We start from the raw sequence: 23526 nt of genomic DNA, 5'->3' as shown, positions 1-23526 counted from the left end.
CATTGTATGGGTGTGTGTTACATTACATACACTAGTAGGAGTGAGAAAAACATCACGGGGTGGTGCGCATTGTATGGGTGTGTGTTACATTAGATTCACTAGAAGGAGTGAGAAAAATATCACGGGGTGGTGCGCATTGTATGGGTGTGTGTTACATTACATTCACTAGTAGGAGTGAGAAAAACATCTCGGGGTGGTGCGCATTGTATGGGTGTGTGTTACATTAGATTCACTAGAAGGAGTGAGAAAAACATCACGGGGTGGTGCGCATTGTATGGGTGTGTGTTACATTAGATTCACTAGTAGGAGTGAGAAAATCATCACGGGGTGGTGCGCATTGTATGGGTGTGTGTTACATTACATTCACTAGTAGGAGTGAGAAAAACATCACGGGGTGGTGCGTATTGTATGGGTGTGTGTTACATTACATTCACTAGTAGGAGTGAGAAAAACATCACGGGGTGGTGCGCATTGTATGGGTGTGTGTTACATTACATTCACTAGTAGGAGTGAGAAAAACATCACGGGGTGGTGCGCATTGTATGGGTGTGTGTTACATTACATTCAATAGTAGGAGTGAGAAAAACATCATGGGGTGGTGCGCATTGTATGGGTGTGTGTTACATTACATTCACTACCAGGAGTGAGAAAAACATCACGGGGTGGTGCGCATTGTATGGCTGTGTGTTACATTACATTCACTAGTAGGAGTGAGAAAAACATCACGGGGTGGTGCGCATTGTATGCGTGTGTGTTACATTACATTCACTAAGAGGAGTGAGAAAAACATCACGGGGTGGTGCGCATTGTATGGGTGTGTGTTACATTACATTCACTAGTAGGAGTGAGAAAAACATCACGGGGTGGTGCGCATTGTATGGGTGTGTGTTACATTACATTCACTAGTAGGAGTGAGAAAAACATCCCGGGGTGGTGCGCATTGTATGGGTGTGTGTTACATTACATTCACTAGTAGGAGTGAGAAAAACATCACGGGGTGGTGCGCATTGTATGGGTGTGTGTTACATTACATTCACTAGTAGGAGTGAGAAAAACATCACGGGGTGGTGCGCATTGTATGGGTGTGTGTTACATTACATTCACTAGTAGGAGTGAGAAAAACATCACGGAGTGGTGCGCATTGTATGGGTGTGTGTTACATTACATTCACTAGTAGGAGTGAGAAAAACATCACGGGGTGGTGCGCATTGTATGGGAGTGTGTTACATTACATTCACTAGTAGGAGTGAGAAAAACATCACGGGGTGGTGCGCATTGTATGGGTGTGTGTTACATTACATTCACTAGTAGGAGTGAGAAAAACATCACGGGGTGGTGCGCATTGTATGGGTGTGTGTTACATTACATTCACTAGTAGGAGTGAGAAAAACATCACGGGGTGGTGCGCATTGCATGGGTGTGTGTTACATTACATTCACTAAGAGGAGTGAGAAAAACATCACGGGGTGGTGCGCATTTTATGGTTGTGTGTTACATTACATTCACTAGTAGGAGTGAGAAAAACATCACGGGGTGGTGCGCATTGTATGGGTGTGTGTTACATTACATTCACTAGTAGGAGTGAGAAAAACATCACGGGGTGGTGCGCATTGTATGGGTGTGTGTTACATTACATTCACTAGTAGGAGTGAGAAAAACATCACGGGGTGGTGCGCATTGTATGGGTGTGTGTTACATTACATTCACTAGTAGGAGTGAGAAAAACATCACGGGGTGGTGCGCATTGTATGGGTGTGTGTTACATTACATTCACTAGTAGGAGTGAGAAAAACATCACGGGGTGGTGCGCATTGTATGGGTGTGTGTTACATTACATTCAATAGTAAGAGTGAGAAAAACATCACGCGGTGGTGCGCATTGTATGGGTGTGTGTTACATTACATTCACTAGTAGGAGTGAGAAAAACATCACGGGGTGGTGCGCATTGTATGGGTGTGTGTTACATTACATTCACTAGTAGGAGTGAGAAAAACATCACGGGGTGGTGCGCATTGTATGGGTGTGTGTTACATTACATTAACTACCAGGAGTGAGAAAAACATCACGGGGTGGTGCGCATTGTATGGGTGTTTGTTACATTACATTCACTACCAGGAGTGAGAAAAACATCACGGGGTGGTGCGCATTGTATGGGTGTGTGTTACATTACATTCACTAGTAGGAGTGAGAAAAACATCACGGGGTGGTGCGCATTGTATGGGTGTGTGTTACATTAGATTCACTAGTAGGAGTGAGAAAAACATCACGGGTGGTGCGCATTGTATGGGTGTGTGTTACATTAGATTCACTAGTAGGAGTGAGAAAAACATCACGGGGTGGTGCGCATTGAATGGGTGTGTGTTACATTACATTCACTAAGAGGAGTGAGAAAAACATCACGGGGTGGTGCGCATTGTATGGGTGTGTGTTACATTACATTCACTAGTAGGAGTGAGAAAAACATCACGGGGTGGTGCGCATTGTATGGGTGTGTGTTACATTACATTCACTAGTGGGAGTGAGAAAAACATCACGGGGTGGTGCGCATTGTATGGTTGTGTGTTACATTACATTCACTAGTGGGAGTGAGAAAAACATCACGGGGTGGTGCGCATTGTATGGGTGTGTGTTACATTACATTCACTAGTAGGAGTGAGAAAAACATCACGGGGTGGTGCGCATTGTATGGGTGTGTGTTACATTACATTCACTAGTAGGAGTGAGAAAAACATCACGGGGTGGTGCGCATTGTATGGGTGTGTGTTACATTACATTCACTAGTAGGAGTGAGAAAAACATCACGCGGTGGTGCACATTGTATGGGTGTGTGTTACATTACATTCACTAGTAGGAGTGAGAAAAACATCACGGGGTGGTGCGCATTGTATGGGTGTGTGTTACTATACATTCACTAGTAGGAGTGAGAAAAACATCACGGGGTGGTGCGCATTGTATGGGTGTGTGTTACATTACATTCACTACCAGGAGTGAGAAAAACATCACGGGGTGGTGCGCATTGTATGGGTGTGTGTTACATTACATTCACTAGTAGGAGTGAGAAAAACATCACGGGGTGGTGCACATTGTATGGGTGTGTGTTACATTAGATTCACTAGTAGGAGTGAGAAAAACATCACGGGTGGTGCGCATTGTATGGGTGTGTGTTACATTAGATTCACTAGTAGGAGTGAGAAAAACATCCCGGGGTGGTGCGCATTGTATGGGTGTGTGTTACATTAGATTCACTAGTAGGAGTGAGAAAAACATCACGGGGTGGTGCGCATTGTATGGGTGTGTGTTACATTACATTCACTAGTAGGAGTGAGAAAAACATCACGGGGTGTTGCGCATTGTATGGGTGTGTGTTACATTACATTCACTAGTAGGAGTGAGAAAAACATCACGGGGTGGTGCGCATTGTATGGGTGTGTGTTACATTACATTCACTAGTAGGAGTGAGAAAAACATCACGGGGTGCTGCGCATTTTATGGGTGTGTGTTACATTAGATTCACTAGTAGGAGTGAGAAAAACATCACGGGGTGGTGCGCATTGTATGGGTGTGTGTTACATTAGATTCACTAGTAGGAGTGAGAAAAACATCACGGGGTGGTGCGCATTGTATGGGTGTGTGTTACATTACATTCACTACTAGGAGTGAGAAAAACATCACGGGGTGGTGCGCATTGTATGGGTGTGTGTTACATTACATTCACTACTAGGAGTGAGAAAAACATCACGGTGTGGTGCGCATTGTATGGGTGTGTGTTACATTACATTCACTAGTAGGAGTGAGAAAAACATCACGGGGTGGTGCGCATTGTTTGGGTGTGTGTTACATTACATTCACTAGTAGGAGTGAGAAAAACATCACGGGGTGGTCCGCATTGTAAGGGTGTGTGTTACATTACATTCACTAGTAGGAGTGAGAAAAACATCACGGGGTGGTCCGCATTGTATGGGTGTGTGTTACATTACATTCACTAAGAGGAGTGAGAAAAACATCACGGGGTGGTGCGCATTGTATGGGTGTGTGTTACATTACATTCACTAGTAGGAGTGAGAAAAACATCACGGGGTGGTGCGCATTGTATGGGTGTGTGTTACATTACATTCACTAGTGGGAGTGAGAAAAACATCACGGGGTGGTGCGCATTGTATGGTTGTGTGTTACATTACATTCACTAGTAGGAGTGAGAAAAACATCACGGGGTGGTGCGCATTGTATGGGTGTGTGTTACATTACATTCACTAGTAGGAGTGAGAAAAACATCACGGGGTGGTGCGCATTGTATGGGTGTGTGTTACATTACATTCACTAGTAGGAGTGAGAAAAACATCACGGGGTGGTGCGCATTGTATGGGTGTGTGTTACATTACATTCACTAGTAGGAGTGAGAAAAACATCACGCGGTGGTGCACATTGTATGGGTGTGTGTTACATTACATTCACTAGTAGGAGTGAGAAAAACATCACGGGGTGGTGCGCATTGTATGGGTGTGTGTTACTATACATTCACTAGTAGGAGTGAGAAAAACATCACGGGGTGGTGCGCATTGTATGGGTGTGTGTTACATTACATTCACTACCAGGAGTGAGAAAAACATCACGGGGTGGTGCGCATTGTATGGGTGTGTGTTACATTACATTCACTAGTAGGAGTGAGAAAAACATCACGGGGTCGTGCACATTGTATGGGTGTGTGTTACATTAGATTCACTAGTAGGAGTGAGAAAAACATCACGGGTGGTGCGCATTGTATGGGTGTGTGTTACATTAGATTCACTAGTAGGAGTGAGAAAAACATCACGGGGTGGTGCGCATTGTATGGGTGTGTGTTACATTAGATTCACTAGTAGGAGTGAGAAAAACATCACGGGGTGGTGCGCATTGTATGGGTGTGTGTTACATTACATTCACCAAGAGGAGTGAGAAAAACATCACGGGGTGGTGCGCATTGTATGGGTGTGTGTTACATTACATTCACTAGTAGGAGTGAGAAAAACATCACGGGGTGGTGCGCATTGTATGGGTGTGTGTTACATTACATTCATTAGTAGGAGTGAGAAAAACCTCACGGGGTGGTGCGCATTGTATGGGTGTGTGTTACATTACATTCACTACTAGGAGTGAGAAAAACATCACGGTGTGGTGCGCATTGTATGGGTGTGTGTTACATTACATTCACTAGTAGGAGTGAGAAAAACATCACGGGGTGGTGCGCATTGTATGGGTGTGTGTTACATTACATTCACTAGTAGGAGTGAGAAAAACATCACGGGGTGGTGCGCATTGTATGGGTGTGTGTTACATTACATTCACTAGTAGAAGTGAGAAAAACATCACGGGGTGGTGCGCATTGTATGGGTGTGTGTTACATTACACTCACTAGTAGGAGTGAGAAAAACATCACGGGGTGGTGCGCATTGTATGGGTGTGTGTTACATTACATTCACTAGTAGGAGTGAGAAAAACATCACGGGGTGGTGCGCATTGTTTGGGTGTGTGTTACATTACATTCACTAGTAGGAGTGAGAAAAACATCACGGGGTGGTCCGCATTGTAAGGGTGTGTGTTACATTACATTTACTAGTAGGAGTGAGAAAAACATCACGGGGTGGTCCGCATTGTATGGGTGTGTGTTACATTACATTCACTAGTAGGAGTGAGAAAAACATCACGGGGTGGTGCGCATTGTATGGGTGTGTGTTACATTACATTCACTAGTAGGAGTGAGAAAAACATCACGGGGTGGTGCGCATTGTATGGGTGTGTGTTACAATACATTCACTACCAGGAGTGAGAAAAACATCACGGGGTGGTGCGCATTGTATGGGTGTGTGTTACATTACATTCACTACCAGGAGTGAGAAAAACATCACGGGGTGGTGCGCATTGTATGGGTGTGTGTTACATTACATTCACTAGTAGGAGTGAGAAAAACATCACGGGGTGGTGCGCATTGTATGGGTGTGTGTTACATTACATTCACTAGTAGGAGTGAGAAAAACATCACGGGGTGGTGCGCATTGTATGGGTGTGTGTTACATTACATTCACTAGTAGGAGTGAGAAAAACATCACGGGGTGGTGCGCATTGTATGGGTGTGTGTTACATTACATTCACTAGTAGGAGTGAGAAAAACATCACCGGGTGCTGCGCATTGTATGGGTGTGTGTTACATTACATTCACTACCAGGAGTGAGAAAAACATCACGGGGTGGTGCGCATTGTATGGGTGTGTGTTACATTACATTCACTAGTAGGAGTGAGAAAAACATCACGGGGTGGTGCGCATTGTATGGGTGTGTGTTACATTACATTCACTAGTAGGAGTGAGAAAAACATCACGGGGTGGTGCGCATTGTATGGGTGTGTGTTACATTACATTCAATAGTAGGAGTGAGAAAAACATCACGGGGTGGTGCGCATTGTATGGGTGTGTGTTACATTACATTCACTAGTAGGAGTGAGAAAAACATCACGGGGTGGTGCGCATTGTATGGGTGTGTGTTACATTACATTCACTAGTAGGAGTGAGAAAAACATCACGGGGTGGTGCGCATTGTATGGGTGTGTGTTACATTACATTCACTAGTAGGAGTGAGAAAAACATCACGGGGTGGTGCGCATTTTATGGTTGTGTGTTACATTAGATTCACTAGTAGGAGTGAGAAAAACATCACGGGGTGGTGCGCATTGTATGGGTGTGTGTTACATTAGATTCACTAGTAGGAGTGAGAAAAACATCACGGGGTGGTGCGCATTGTATGGGTGTGTGTTACATTACATTCACTAGTAGGAGTGAGAAAAACATCACGGGGTGGTGCGCATTGTATGGGTGTGTGTTACATTACATTCACTAGTAGGAGTGAGAAAAACATCACGGGGTGGTGCGCATTGTATGGGTGTGTGTTACATTACATTCACTAGTAGGAGTGAGAAAAACATCACGGGGTGGTGCGCATTGTATGGGTGTGTGTTACATTACATTCACTAGTAGGAGTGAGAAAAACATCACGGGGTGGTGCGCATTGTATGGGTGTGTGTTACATTACATTCACTAGTAGGAGTGAGAAAAACATCACGGGGTGGTGCGCATTGTATGGGTGTGTGTTACATTACATTCACTAGTAGTAGTGAGAAAAACATCACGGGGTGGTGCGCATTGTATGGGTGTGTGTTACATTACATTCACTAGTAGGAGTGAGAAAAACATCACGGGGTGGTGCGCATGGTATGGGTGTGTGTTACATTAGATTCACTAAGAGGAGTGAGAAAAACATCACGGGGTGGTGCGCATTGTATGGGTGTGTGTTACATTAGATTCACTAGTAGGAGTGAGAAAAACATCACGGGGTGTTGCGCATTGTATGGGTGTGTGTTACATTACATTCACTAGTAGGAGTGAGAAAAACATCACGGGGTGGTGCGCATTGTATGGGTGTGTGTTACATTACATTCACTAGTAGGAGTGAGAAAAACATCACGGGGTGGTGCGCATTGTATGGGTGTGTGTTACATTACATTCACTAGTAGGAGTGAGAAAAACATCACGGGGTGGTGCGCATTGTATGGGTGTGTGTTACATTACATTCACTAGTAGGAGTGAGAAAAACATCACGGGGTGGTGCGCATTGTATGGGTGTGTGTTACATTACATTCACTACTAGGAGCGAGAAAAACATCACGGGGTGGTGCGCATTGTATGGGTGTGTGTTACATTACATTCACTAGTAGGAGAGAGAAAAACATCACGGGGTGGTGCGCATTGTATGGGTGTGTGTTACATTAGATTCACTAGTAGTAGTGAGAAAAACATCACGGGGTGGTGCGCATGGTATGGGTGTGTGTTACATTAGATTCACTAAGAGGAGTGAGAAAAACATCACGGGGTGGTGCGCATGGTATGGGTGTGTGTTACATTAGTTTCACTAAGAGGAGTGAGAAAAACATCACGGGGTGGTGCGCATTGTATGGGTGTGTGTTACATTAGATTCACTAGTAGGAGTGAGAAAAACATCACGGGGTGTTGCGCATTGTATGGGTGTGTGTTACATTACATTCACTAGTAGGAGTGAGAAAAACATCACGGGGTGGTGCGCATTGTATGGGTGTGTGTTACATTACATTCACTAGTAGGAGTGAGAAAAACATCACGGGGTGGTGCGCATTGTATGGGTGTGTGTTACATTACATTCACTTGTGGGAGTGAGAAAAACATCACGGGGTGGTGCGCATTGTATGGTTGTGTGTTACATTACATTCACTAGTAGGAGTGAGAAAAACATCACGGGGTGGTGCGCATTGTATGGGTGTGTGTTACATTACATTCACTAGTAGGAGGGAGAAAAACATCACGGGGTGGTGCGCATTGTATGGGTGTGTGTTACATTACATTCACTAGTAGGAGTGAGAAAAACATCACGGGGTGGTGCGCATTGTATGGGTGTGTGTTACATTACATTCACTAGTAGGAGTGAGAAAAACATCACGCGGTGGTGCACATTGTATGGGTGTGTGTTACATTACATTCACTAGTAGGTGAGAAAAACATCACGGGGTGGTGCGCATTGTATGGGTGTGTGTTACTATACATTCACTAGTAGGAGTGAGAAAAACATCACGGGGTGGTGCGCATTGTATGGGTGTGTGTTACATTACATTCACTACCAGGAGTGAGAAAAACATCACGGGGTGGTGCGCATTGTATGGGTGTGTGTTACATTACATTCACTAGTAGGAGTGAGAAAAACATCACGGGGTCGTGCACATTGTATGGGTGTGTGTTACATTAGATTCACTAGTAGGAGTGAGAAAAACATCACGGGTGGTGCGCATTGTATGGGTGTGTGTTACATTAGATTCACTAGTAGGAGTGAGAAAAACATCACGGGGTGGTGCGCATTGTATGGGTGTGTGTTACATTAGATTCACTAGTAGGAGTGAGAAAAACATCACGGGGTGGTGCGCATTGTATGGGTGTGTGTTACATTACATTCACCAAGAGGAGTGAGAAAAACATCACGGGGTGGTGCGCATTGTATGGGTGTGTGTTACATTACATTCACTAGTAGGAGTGAGAAAAACATCACGGGGTGGTGCGCATTGTATGGGTGTGTGTTACATTACATTCACTAGTAGGAGTGAGAAAAACCTCACGGGGTGGTGCGCATTGTATGGGTGTGTGTTACATTACATTCACTACTAGGAGTGAGAAAAACATCACGGTGTGGTGCGCATTGTATGGGTGTGTGTTACATTACATTCACTAGTAGGAGTGAGAAAAACATCACGGGGTGGTGCGCATTGTATGGGTGTGTGTTACATTACATTCACTAGTAGGAGTGAGAAAAACATCACGGGGTGGTGCGCATTGTATGGGTGTGTGTTACATTACATTCACTAGTAGAAGTGAGAAAAACATCACGGGGTGGTGCGCATTGTATGGGTGTGTGTTACATTACACTCACTAGTAGGAGTGAGAAAAACATCACGGGGTGGTGCGCATTGTATGGGTGTGTGTTACATTACACTCACTAGTAGGAGTGAGAAAAACATCACGGGGTGGTGCGCATTGTTTGGGTGTGTGTTACATTACATTCACTAGTAGGAGTGAGAAAAACATCACGGGGTGGTCCGCATTGTAAGGGTGTGTGTTACATTACATTCACTAGTAGGAGTGAGAAAAACATCACGGGGTGGTCCGCATTGTATGGGTGTGTGTTACATTACATTCACTAGTAGGAGTGAGAAAAACATCACGGGGTGGTGCGCATTGTATGGGTGTGTGTTACATTACATTCACTAGTAGGAGTGAGAAAAACATCACGGGGTGGTGCGCATTGTATGGGTGTGTGTTACAATACATTCACTACCAGGAGTGAGAAAAACATCACGGGGTGGTGCGCATTGTATGGGTGTGTGTTACATTACATTCACTACCAGGAGTGAGAAAAACATCACGGGGTGGTGCGCATTGTATGGGTGTGTGTTACATTACATTCACTAGTAGGAGTGAGAAAAACATCACGGGGTGGTGCGCATTGTATGGGTGTGTGTTACATTACATTCACTGTTAGTAGTGAGAAAAACATCACGGGGTGGTGCGCATTGTATGGGTGTGTGTTACATTACATTCACTAGTAGGAGTGAGAAAAACATCACGGGGTGGTGCGCATTGTATGGGTGTGTGTTACATTACATTCACTAGTAGGAGTGAGAAAAACATCACCGGGTGCTGCGCATTGTATGGGTGTGTGTTACATTACATTCACTACCAGGAGTGAGAAAAACATCACGGGGTGGTGCGCATTGTATGGGTGTGTGTTACATTACATTCACTAGTAGGAGTGAGAAAAACATCACGGGGTGGTGCGCATTGTATGGGTGTGTGTTACATTACATTCACTAGTAGGAGTGAGAAAAACATCACGGGGTGGTGCGCATTGTATGGGTGTGTGTTACATTACATTCAATAGTAGGAGTGAGAAAAACATCACGGGGTGGTGCGCATTGTATGGGTGTGTGTTACATTACATTCACTAGTAGGAGTGAGAAAAACATCACGGGGTGGTGCGCATTGTATGGGTGTGTGTTACATTACATTCACTAGTAGGAGTGAGAAAAACATCACGGGGTGGTGCGCATTGTATGGGTGTGTGTTACATTAGATTCACTAGTAGGAGTGAGAAAAACATCACGGGGTGGTGCGCATTTTATGGTTGTGTGTTACATTAGATTCACTAGTAGGAGTGAGAAAAACATCACGGGGTGGTGCGCATTGTATGGGTGTGTGTTACATTAGATTCACTAGTAGGAGTGAGAAAAACATCACGGGGTGGTGCGCATTGTATGGGTGTGTGTTACATTACATTCACTAGTAGGAGTGAGAAAAACATCACGGGGTGGTGCGCATTGTATGGGTGTGTGTTACATTACATTCACTAGTAGGAGTGAGAAAAACATCACGGGGTGGTGCGCATTGTATGGGTGTGTGTTACATTACATTCACTAGTAGGAGTGAGAAAAACATCACGGGGTGGTGCGCATTGTATGGGTGTGTGTTACATTACATTCACTAGTAGGAGTGAGAAAAACATCACGGGGTGGTGCGCATTGTATGGGTGTGTGTTACATTACATTCACTAGTAGGAGTGAGAAAAACATCACGGGGTGGTGCGCATTGTATGGGTGTGTGTTACATTACATTCACTAGTAGTAGTGAGAAAAACATCACGGGGTGGTGCGCATTGTATGGGTGTGTGTTACATTACATTCACTAGTAGGAGTGAGAAAAACATCACGGGGTGGTGCGCATGGTATGGGTGTGTGTTACATTAGATTCACTAAGAGGAGTGAGAAAAACATCACGGGGTGGTGCGCATTGTATGGGTGTGTGTTACATTAGATTCACTAGTAGGAGTGAGAAAAACATCACGGGGTGTTGCGCATTGTATGGGTGTGTGTTACATTACATTCACTAGTAGGAGTGAGAAAAACATCACGGGGTGGTGCGCATTGTATGGGTGTGTGTTACATTACATTCACTAGTAGGAGTGAGAAAAACATCACGGGGTGGTGCGCATTGTATGGGTGTGTGTTACATTACATTCACTACTAGGAGCGAGAAAAACATCACGGGGTGGTGCGCATTGTATGGGTGTGTGTTACATTACATTCACTAGTAGGAGAGAGAAAAACATCACGGGGTGGGGTGCGCATTGTATGGGTGTGTGTTACATTACATTCACTAGTAGGAGTGAGAAAAACATCACGGGGTGGTGCGCATTGTATGGGTGTGTGTTACATTACATTCACTAGTAGGAGTGAGAAAAACATCACGGGTGGTGCGCATTGTATGGGTGTGTGTTACATTACATTCACTAGTAGGAGTGAGAAAAACATCACGGGGTGGTGCGCATTGTATGGGTGTGTGTTACATTACATTCACTAGTAGGAGTGAGAAAAACATCACGGGGTGGTGCGCATTGTATGGGTGTGTGTTACATTACATTCACTAGTAGGAGTGAGAAAAACATCACGGGGTGGTGCGCATTGTATGGGTGTGTGTTACATTACATTCACTAGTAGGAGTGAGAAAAACATCACGGGGTGGTGCGCATTGTATGGGTGTGTGTTACATTACATTCACTAGTAGGAGTGAGAAAAACATCACGGGGTGGTGCGCATTGTATGGGTGTGTGTTACATTACATTCACTAGTAGGAGTGAGAAAAACATCACGGGGTGGGTGCGCATTGTATGGGTGTGTGTTACATTACATTCACTAGTAGGAGTGAGAAAAACATCATGGGGTGGTGCGCATTGTATGGGTGTGTGTTACATTACATTCACTAGTAGGAGTGAGAAAAACATCACGGGGTGGTGCGCATTGTATGGGTGTGTGTTACATTACATTCACTAGTAGGAGTGAGAAAAACATCACGGGGTGGTGCGCATTGTATGGGTGTGTGTTACATTACATTCACTAGTAGGAGTGAGAAAAGCATCACGGGGTGGTGCGCATTGTATGGGTGTGTGTTACATTAGATTCACTAGTAGGAGTGAGAAAAACATCACGGGGTGGTGCGCATTGTATGGGTGTGTGTTACATTACATTCACTAGTAGGAGTGAGAAAAACATCACGGGGTGGTGTGCATTGTATGGGTGTGTGTTACATTACATTCACTAGTAGGAGTGAGAAAAACATCACGGGGTGGTGCGCATTGTATGGATGTGTGTTACATTACATTCACTAGTAGGAGTGAGAAAAACATCACGGGGTGGTGCGCATTGTATGGGTGTGTGTTACATTACATTCATTAGTAGGAGTGAGAAAAACATCACGGGGTGGTGCGCATTGTATGGGTGTGTGTTAAATTACATTCACTAGTAGGAGTGAGAAAAACATCACGGGGTGGTGCGCATTGTATGGGTGTGTGTTACATTACATTCACTAGTAGGAGTGAGAAAAACATCACGGGGTGGTGCGCATTGTATGGGTGTGTGTTACATTAGATTCACTAGTAGGAGTGAGAAAAACATAATGGGGTGGTGCGCATTGTATGGGTGTGTGTTACATTACATTCACTAGTAGGAGTGAGAAAAACATCACGGGGTGGTGCGCATTGTATGGGTGTGTGTTACATTACATTCACTAGTAGGAGTGAGAAAAACATCACGGGGTGGTGCGCATTGTATGGGTGTGTGTTACATTACATTCACTAGTAGGAGTGAGAAAAGCATCACGGGGTGGTGCGCATTGTATGGGTGTGTGTTACATTAGATTCACTAGTAGGAGTGAGAAAAACATCACGGGGTGGTGCGCATTGTATGGGTGTGTGTTACATTAGATTCACTAGTAGGAGTGAGAAAAACATCACGGGGTGGTGCGCATTGTATGGGTGTGTGTTACATTAGATTCACTAAGAGGACTGAGAAAGACATCACGGGGTGGTGCGCAATGTATGGGTGTGTGTTACATTACATTCACTAGTAGGAGTGAGAAAAACATCACGGGGTGGTGCGCATTGTATGGGTGTGTGTTACATTACATTCACTAGTAGGAGTGAGAAAAACATCACGGGGTGGTGCGCATTGTATGGGTGTGTGTTACATTACATTCACTAGTAGGAGTGAGAAAAACATCACAGGGTGGTGCGCATTGTATGGGTTTGTGTTACATTACATTCACTAAGAGGAGTGAGAAAAACATCACGGGGTGGTGCGCATTGTATGGGTGTGTGTTACATTACATTCACTAGTAGGAGTGAGAAAAACATCACGGGGTGGTGCGCATTGTATGGGTGGGTGTTACATTACATTCACTAGTAGGAGTGAGAAAAACATCACGGGGTGGTGCGCATTGTATGGGTGTGTGTTACATTACATTCACTAGTAGGAGTGAGAAAAACATCACGGGGTGGTGCGCATTGTATGGGTGTGTGTTACATTACATTCACTAGTAGGAGTGAGAAAAACATCACGGGGTGGTGCGCATTGTATGGGTGTGTGTTACATTACATTCACTAATAGGAGTGAGAAAAACATCACGGGGTGGTGCGCATTGTATGGGTGTGTGTTACATTACATTCACTACTAGGAGTGAGAAAAACATCACGGGGTGGTGCGCATTGTATGGGTGTGTGTTACATTAGATTCACTAGTAGGAGTGAGAAAAACATCACGGGGTGGTGCGCATTGTATGGGTGTGTGTTACATTACATTCACTAGTAGGAGTGAGAAAAACATCACGGGGTGGTGCGCATTTTATGGGTGTGTGTTACATTACATTCACTAGTAGGAGTGAGAAAAACATCACGGGGTGGTGCGCATTGTATGGGTGTGTGTTACATTACATTCACTAGTAGGAGTGAGAAAAACATCACGGGGTGGTGCGCATTGTATGGGTGTGTGTTACATTACATTCACTACAAGGAGTGAGAAAAACATCACGGGGTGGTGCGCATTGTATGGGTGTGTGTTACATTACATTCACTACCAGGAGTGAAAAAAACATCACGGGGTGGTGCGCATTGTATGGGTGTGTGTTACATTACATTCACTAGTAGGAGTGAGAAAAACATCACGGGGTGGTGCGCATTGTATGGGTGTGTGTTACATTAGATTCACTAGTAGGAGTGAGAAAAACATCACGGGTGGTGCGCATTGTATGGGTGTGTGTTACATTAGATTCACTAGTAGGAGTGAGAAAAACATCACGGGGTGTTGCGCATTGTATGGGTGTGTGTTACATTACATTCACTAGTAGGAGTGAGAAAAACATCACGGGGTGTTGCGCATTGTATGGGTGTGTGTTACATTACATTCACTAGTAGGAGTGAGAAAAACATCACGGGGTGGTGCGCATTGTATGGGTGTGTGTTACATTACATTCACTAGTAGGAGTGAGAGAAACATCACGGGGTGCTGCGCATTGTATGGGTGTGTGTTACATTACATTCACTAGTAGGAGTGAGAAAAACATCACGGGGTGGTGCGCATTGTATGGGTGTGTGTTACATTACATTCACTACTAGGAGTGAGAAAAACATCACGGGTGGTGCGCATTGTATGGGTGTGTGTTACATTACATTCACTAGTAGGAGTGAGAAAAACATCACGGGGTGGTGCGCATTGTATGGGTGTGTGTTACATTACATTCACTAGTAGGAGTGAGAAAAACATCACGGGGTGGTGCGCATTGTATGGGTGTGTGTTACATTACATTCACTAGTAGGAGTGAGAAAAACATCACGCGGTGGTGCGCATTGTATGGGTGTGTGTTACATCACATTCACTAGCAGGAGTGAGAAAAACATCACGGGGTGGTGCGCATTGTATGGGTGTGTGTTACATTACATTCACTACTAGGAGTGAGAAAAACATCACGGGGTGGTGCGCATTGTATGGGTGTGTGTTACATTACATTCACTACCAGGAGTGAGAAAAACATCACGGGGTGGTGCGCATTTTATGGGTGTGTGTTACATTACATTCACTACCAGGAGTGAGAAAAACATCACGGGGTGGTGCGCATTGTATGGGTGTGTGTTACATTACATTCACTAGTAGGAGTGAGAAAAACATCACGGGGTGGTGCGCATTGTATGGGTGTGTGTTACATTAGATTCACTAGTAGGAGTGAGAAAAACATCACGGGTGGTGCGCATTGTATGGGTGTGTGTTACATTAGATTCACTAGTAGGAGTGAGAAAAACATCACGGGGTGGTGCGCATTGTATGGGTGTGTGTTACATTACATTCACTAAGAGGAGTGAGAAAAACATCACGGGGTGGTGCGCATTGTATGGGTGTGTGTTACATTACATTCACTAGTAGGAGTGAGAAAAACATCACGGGGTGGTGCGCATTGTATGGGTGTGTGTTACATTACATTCACTAGTAGGAGTGAGAAAAACATCACGGGGTGGTGCGCATTGTATGGGTGTGTGTTACATTAGATTCACTAGTAGGAGTGAGAAAAACATCACGGGGTGGTGCGCATTGTATGGGTGTGTGTTACATTAGATTCACTAGTAGGAGTGAGAAAAACATCACGGGGTGGTGCGCATTGTATGGGTGTGTGTTACATTACATTCACTAGTAGGATTGAGAAAAACATCACGGGGTGGTGCGCATTGTATGGGTGTGTGTTACATTACATTCACTAGTAGGAGTGAGAAAAACATCACGGGGTGGTGCGCATTGTATGGGTGTGTGTTAAATTACATTCACTAGTAGGAGTGAGAAAAACATCACGGGGTGGTGCGCATTGTATGGGTGTGTGTTACATTACATTCACTAGTAGGAGTGAGAAAAACATCACGGGGTGGTGCGCATTGTATGGGTGTGTGTTACATTACATTCACTAGTAGGAGTGAGAAAAACATAATGGGGTGGTGCGCATTGTATGGGTGTGTGTTACATTACATTCACTAGTAGGAGTGAGAAAAACATCACGGGGTGGTGCGCATTGTATGGGTGTGTGTTACATTACATTCACTAGTAGGAGTGAGAAAAACATCACGGGGTGGTGCGCATTGTATGGGTGTGTGTTACATTACATTCACTAGTAGGAGTGAGAAAAGCATCACGGGGTGGTGCGCATTGTATGGGTGTGTGTTACATTAGATTCACTAGTAGGAGTGAGAAAAACATCACGGGGTGGTGCGCATTGTATGGGTGTGTGTTACATTACATTCACTAGTAGGAGTGAGAAAAACATCACGGGGTGGTGTGCATTGTATGGGTGTGTGTTACATTACATTCACTAGTAGGAGTGAGAAAAACATCACGGGGTGGTGCGCATTGTATGGATGTGTGTTACATTACATTCACTAGTAGGAGTGAGAAAAACATCACGGGGTGGTGCGCATTGTATGGGTGTGTGTTACATTACATTCATTAGTAGGAGTGAGAAAAACATCACGGGGTGGTGCGCATTGTATGGGTGTGTGTTAAATTACATTCACTAGTAGGAGTGAGAAAAACATCACGGGGTGGTGCGCATTGTATGGGTGTGTGTTACATTACATTCACTAGTAGGAGTGAGAAAAACATCACGGGGTGGTGCGCATTGTATGGGTGTGTGTTACATTAGATTCACTAGTAGGAGTGAGAAAAACATAATGGGGTGGTGCGCATTGTATGGGCGTGTGTTACATTACATTCACTAGTAGGAGTGAGAAAAACATCACGGGGTGGTGCGCATTGTATGGGTGTGTGTTACATTACATTCACTAGTAGGAGTGAGAAAAACATCACGGGGTGGTGCGCATTGTATGGGTGTGTGTTACATTACATTCACTAGTAGGAGTGAGAAAAGCATCACGGGGTGGTGCGCATTGTATGGGTGTGTGTTACATTAGATTCACTAGTAGGAGTGAGAAAAACATCACGGGGTGGTGCGCATTGTATGGGTGTGTGTTACATTAGATTCACTAGTAGGAGTGAGAAAAACATCACGGGGTGGTGCGCATTGTATGGGTGTGTGTTACATTAGATTCACTAAGAGGACTGAGAAAGACATCACGGGGTGGTGCGCAATGTATGGGTGTGTGTTACATTACATTCACTAGTAGGAGTGAGAAAAACATCACGGGGTGGTGCGCATTGTATGGGTGTGTGTTACATTACATTCACTAGTAGGAGTGAGAAAAACATCACGGGGTGGTGCGCATTGTATGGGTGTGTGTTACATTACATTCACTAGTAGGAGTGAGAAAAACATCACAGGGTGGTGCGCATTGTATGGGTTTGTGTTACATTACATTCACTAAGAGGAGTGAGAAAAACATCACGGGGTGGTGCGCATTGTATGGGTGTGTGTTACATTACATTCACTAGTAGGAGTGAGAAAAACATCACGGGGTGGTGCGCATTGTATGGGTGGGTGTTACATTACATTCACTAGTAGGAGTGAGAAAAACATCACGGGGTGGTGCGCATTGTATGGGTGTGTGTTACATTACATTCACTAGTAGGAGTGAGAAAAACATCACGGGGTGGTGCGCATTGTATGGGTGTGTGTTACATTACATTCACTAGTAGGAGTGAGAAAAACATCACGGGGTGGTGCGCATTGTATGGGTGTGTGTTACATTACATTCACTAGTAGGAGTGAGAAAAACATCACGGGGTGGTGCGCATTGTATGGGTGTGTGTTACATTACATTCACTAGTAGGAGTGAGAAAAACATCACGGGGTGGTGCGCATTGTATGGGTGTGTGTTACATTACATTCACTAGTAGGAGTGAGAAAAACATCACGGGGTGGTGCGCATTGTATGGGTGTGTGTTACATTACATTCACTAGTAGGAGTGAGAAAAACATCACGGGGTGGTGCGCATTGTATGGGTGTGTGTTACATTACATTCACTAGTAGGAGTGAGAAAAACATCACGGGGTGGTGCGCATTGTATGGGTGTGTGTTACATTACATTCACTAATAGGAGTGAGAAAAACATCACGGGGTGGTGCGCATTGTATGGGTGTGTGTTACATTACATTCACTACTAGGAGTGAGAAAAACATCACGGGGTGGTGCGCATTGTATGGGTGTGTGTTACATTAGATTCACTAGTAGGAGTGAGAAAAACATCACGGGGTGGTGCGCATTGTATGGGTGTGTGTTACATTACATTCACTAGTAGGAGTGAGAAAAACATCACGGGGTGGTGCGCATTTTATGGGTGTGTGTTACATTACATTCACTAGTAGGAGTGAGAAAAACATCACGGGGTGGTGCGCATTGTATGGGTGTGTGTTACATTACATTCACTAGTAGGAGTGAGAAAAACATCACGGGGTGGTGCGCATTGTATGGGTGTGTGTTACATTACATTCACTACCAGGAGTGAGAAAAACATCACGGGGTGGTGCGCATTGTATGGGTGTGTGTTACATTACATTCACTACCAGGAGTGAAAAAAACATCACGGGGTGGTGCGCATTGTATGGGTGTGTGTTACATTACATTCACTAGTAGGAGTGAGAAAAACATCACGGGGTGGTGCGCATTGTATGGGTGTGTGTTACATTAGATTCACTAGTAGGAGTGAGAAAAACATCACGGGTGGTGCGCATTGTATGGGTGTGTGTTACATTAGATTCACTAGTAGGAGTGAGAAAAACATCACGGGGTGTTGCGCATTGTATGGGTGTGTGTTACATTACATTCACTAGTAGGAGTGAGAAAAACATCACGGGGTGTTGCGCATTGTATGGGTGTGTGTTACATTACATTCACTAGTAGGAGTGAGAAAAACATCACGGGGTGGTGCGCATTGTATGGGTGTGTGTTACATTACATTCACTAGTAGGAGTGAGAGAAACATCACGGGGTGCTGCGCATTGTATGGGTGTGTGTTACATTACATTCACTAGTAGGTGTGAGAAAAACATCACGGGGTGGTGCGCATTGTATGGGTGTGTGTTACATTACATTCACTAGTAGGAGTGAGAAAAACATCACGGGGTGGTGCGCATTGTATGGGTGTGTGTTACATTACATTCACTAGTAGGAGTGAGAAAAACATCACGGGGTGGTGCGCATTGTAAGGGTGTGTGTTACATTACATTCACTAGTAGGAGTGAGAAAAACATCACGCGGTGGTGCGCATTGTATGGGTGTGTGTTACATCACATTCACTAGTAGGAGTGAGAAAAACATCACGGGGTGGTGCGCATTGTATGGGTGTGTGTTACATTACATTCACTAGTAGGAGTGAGAAAAACATCACGGGGTGGTGCGCATTGTATGGGTGTGTGTTACATTACATTCACTAGTAGGAGTGAGAAAAACATCACGCGGTGGTGCGCATTGTATGGGTATGTGTTACATCACATTCACTAGTAGGAGTGAGAAAAACATCACGGGGTGGTGCGCATTGTATGGGTGTGTGTTACATTACATTCACTACTAGGAGTGAGAAAAACATCATGGGTGGTGCGCATTGTATGTGTGTGTGTTACATTACATTCACTACCAGGAGTGAGAAAAACATCACGGGGTGGTGCGCATTTTATGGGTGTGTCTTACATTATATTCACTACCAGGAGTGAGAAAAACATCACGGGGTGGTGCGCATTGTATGGGTGTGTGTTACATTACATTCACTAGTAGGAGTGAGAAAAACATCACGGGGTGGTGCGCATTGTATGGGTGTGTGTTACATTACATTCACTACCAGGAGTGAGAAAAACATCACGGGGTGGTGCGCATTGTATGGGTGTGTGTTACATTACATTCACTAGTAGGAGTGAGAAAAACATCACGGGGTGGTGCGCATTGTATGGGTGTGTGTTACATTAGATTCACTAGTAGGAGTGAGAAAAACATAATGGGGTGGTGCGCATTGTATGGGTGTGTGTTACATTACATTCACTAGTAGGAGTGAGAAAAACATCACGGGGTGGTGCGCATTGTATGGGTGTGTGTTACATTACATTCACTAGTAGGAGTGAGAAAAACATCACGGGGTGGTTCGCATTGTATGGGTGTGTGTTACATTACATTCACTAGTAGGAGTGAGAAAAACATCACGGGGTGGTGCGCATTGTATGGGTGTGTGTTACATTACATTCACTAGTAGGAGTGAGAAAAACATCACGGGGTGGTGCGCATTGTATCGGTGTGTGTTACATTACATTCACTAGTAGGAGTGAGAAAAACATCACGCGGTGGTGCGCATTGTATGCGTGTGTGTTACATTACATTCACTAGTAGGAGTGAGAAAAACATCACGGGGTGGTGCGCATTGTATGGGTGTGTGTTACATTACATTCACTACTAGGAGTGAGAAAAACATCACGGGGTGGTGCGCATTGTATGGGTGGGTGTTACATTAGATTCACTAGTAGGAGTGAGAAAAACATCACGGGGTGGTGCGCATTGTATGGGTGTGTGTTACATTACATTCACTAGTAGGAGTGAGAAAAACATCACGGGGTGGTGCGCATTGTATGGGTGTGTGTTACATTACATTCACTAGTAGGAGTGAGAAAAACATCACGGGGTGGTGCGCATTGTATGGGTGTGTGTTACATTACATTCACTAGTAGGAGTGAGAAAAACATCACGGGGTGGTGCGCATTGTATGGGTGTGTGTTACATTACATTCACTACCAGGAGTGAGAAAAACATCACGGGGTGGTGCGCATTGTATGGGTGTGTGTTACATTACATTCACTACCAGGAGTGAGAAAAACATCACGGGGTGGTGCGCATTGTATGGGTGTGTGTTACATTACATTCACTAGTAGGAGTGAGAAAAACATCACGGGGTGGTGCGCATTGTATGGGAGTGTGTTACATTACATTCACTACTAGGAGTGAGAAAAACATCACGGGGTGGTGCGCATTGTATTGGTGTGTGTTACATTACATTCACTAGTAGGAGTGAGAAAAACATCACGGGGTGGTGCGCATTGTATGGGTGTGTGTTACATTACATTCACTAGTAGGAGTGAGAAAAGCATCACTGGGTGGTGCGCATTGTATGGGTGTGTGTTACATTAGATTCACTAGTAGGAGTGAGAAAAACATCACGGGGTGGTGCGCATTGTATGGGTGTGTGTTACATTAGATTCACTAGTAGGAGTGAGAAAAACATCACGGGGTGGTGCGCATTGTATGGGTGTGTGTTACATTAGATTCACTAAGAGGAGTGAGAAAAACATCACGGGGTGGTGCGCATTGTATGGGTGTGTGTTACATTACATTCAATAGTAGCAGTGAGAAATACATCACAGGGTGGTGCGCATTGTATGGGTGTGTGTTACATTACATTCACTAGTAGGAGTGAGAAAAACATCACGGGGTGGTGCGCATTGTATGGGTGTGTGTTACATTACATTCACTAGTAGGAGTGAGAAAAACATCACGGGGTGGTAAGCATTGTATGGTTGTGTGTTACATTACATTCACTAGTAGCAGTGAGAAAAACATCACGGGGTGGTGCGCATTGTATGGGTGTGTGTTACATTACATTCACTACCAGGAGTGAAAAAAACATCACGGGGTGGTGCGCATTGTATGGGTGTGTGTTACATTACATTCACTAGTAGGAGTGAGAAAAACATCACGGGGTGGTGCGCATTGTATGGGTGTGTGTTACATTAGATTCACTAGTAGGAGTGAGAAAAACATCACGGGGTGGTGCGCATTGTATGGATGTGTGTTACATTAGATTCACTAAGAGGAGTGAGAAAAACATCACGGGGTGGTGCGCATTGTATGGGTGTGTGTTACATTAGATTCACTAGTAGGAGTGAGAAAAACATTACGGGTTGGTGCGCATTGTATGGGTGTGTGTTACATTACAATCACTAGTAGGAGTGAGAAAAACATCACGGGGTGGTGCGCATTGTATGGGTGTGTGTTACATTACATTCACTAGTAGGAGTGAGAAAAACATCACGGGGTGGTGCGCATTGTATGGGTGTGTGTTACATTACATTCACTAAGAGGAGTGAGAAAAACATCACGGGGTGGTGCGCATTGTATGGGTGTGTGTTACATTACATTCACTAGTAGGAGTGAGAAAAACATCACGGGGTGGTGCGCATTGTATGGGTGGGTGTTACATTACATTCACTAGTAGGAGTGAGAAAAACATCACGGGGTGGTGCGCATTGTATGGGTGTGTGTTACATTACATTCACTAGTAGGAGTGAGAAAAACATCACGGGGTGGTGCGCATTGTATGGGTGTGTGTTAAATTACATTCACTAGTAGGAGTGAGAAAAACATCACGGGGTGGTGCGCATTGTATGGGTGTGTGTTACATTACATTCACTAGTAGGAGTGAGAAAAACATCACGGGGTGGTGCGCATTGTATGGGTGTGTGTTACATTACATTCACTAGTAGGAGTGAGAAAAACATCACGGGATGGTGCGCATTGTATGGGTGTGTGTTACATTACATTCACTAGTAGGAGTGAGAAAAACATCACGGGGTGGTGCGCATTGTATGGGTGTGTGTTACATTACATTCACTAGTAGGAGTGAGAAAAACATCACGGGGTGGTGCGCATTGTATGGGTGTGTGTTACATTACATTCACTAGTAGGAGTGAGAAAAACATCACGGGGTGGTGCGCATTGTATGGGTGTGTGTTACATTACATTCACTAGTAGGAGTGAGAAAAACATCACGGGGTGGTGCGCATTGTATGGGTGTGTGTTACATTACATTCACTAGTAGGAGTGAGAAAAACATCACGGGGTGGTGCGCATTGTATGGGTGTGTGTTACATTACATTCACTAGTAGGAGTGAGAAAAACATCACGGGGTGGTGCGCATTGTATGGGTGTGTGTTACATTACATTCCACTAGTAGGAGTGAGAAAAACATCACGGGGTGGTGCGCATTGTATGGGTGTGTGTTACATTACATTCACTAGTAGGAGTGAGAAAAACATCACGGGGTGGTGCGCATTGTATGGGTGTGTGTTACATTACATTCACTAGTAGGAGTGAGAAAAACATCACGGGGTGGTGCGCATTGTATGGGTGTGTG

The sequence above is a fragment of the Cavia porcellus genome, unplaced genomic scaffold (assembly GCF_034190915.1).
Source record: "Cavia porcellus strain 051 isolate PalLab524CR breed Dunkin Hartley unplaced genomic scaffold, mCavPor4.1 scaffold_1, whole genome shotgun sequence".
In the NCBI taxonomy this organism is placed as follows: Eukaryota; Metazoa; Chordata; class Mammalia; order Rodentia; family Caviidae; genus Cavia; species Cavia porcellus.
The sequence above is the reverse complement of the archived record's forward strand: the minus strand, read 5'-3'. Positions refer to the sequence as shown.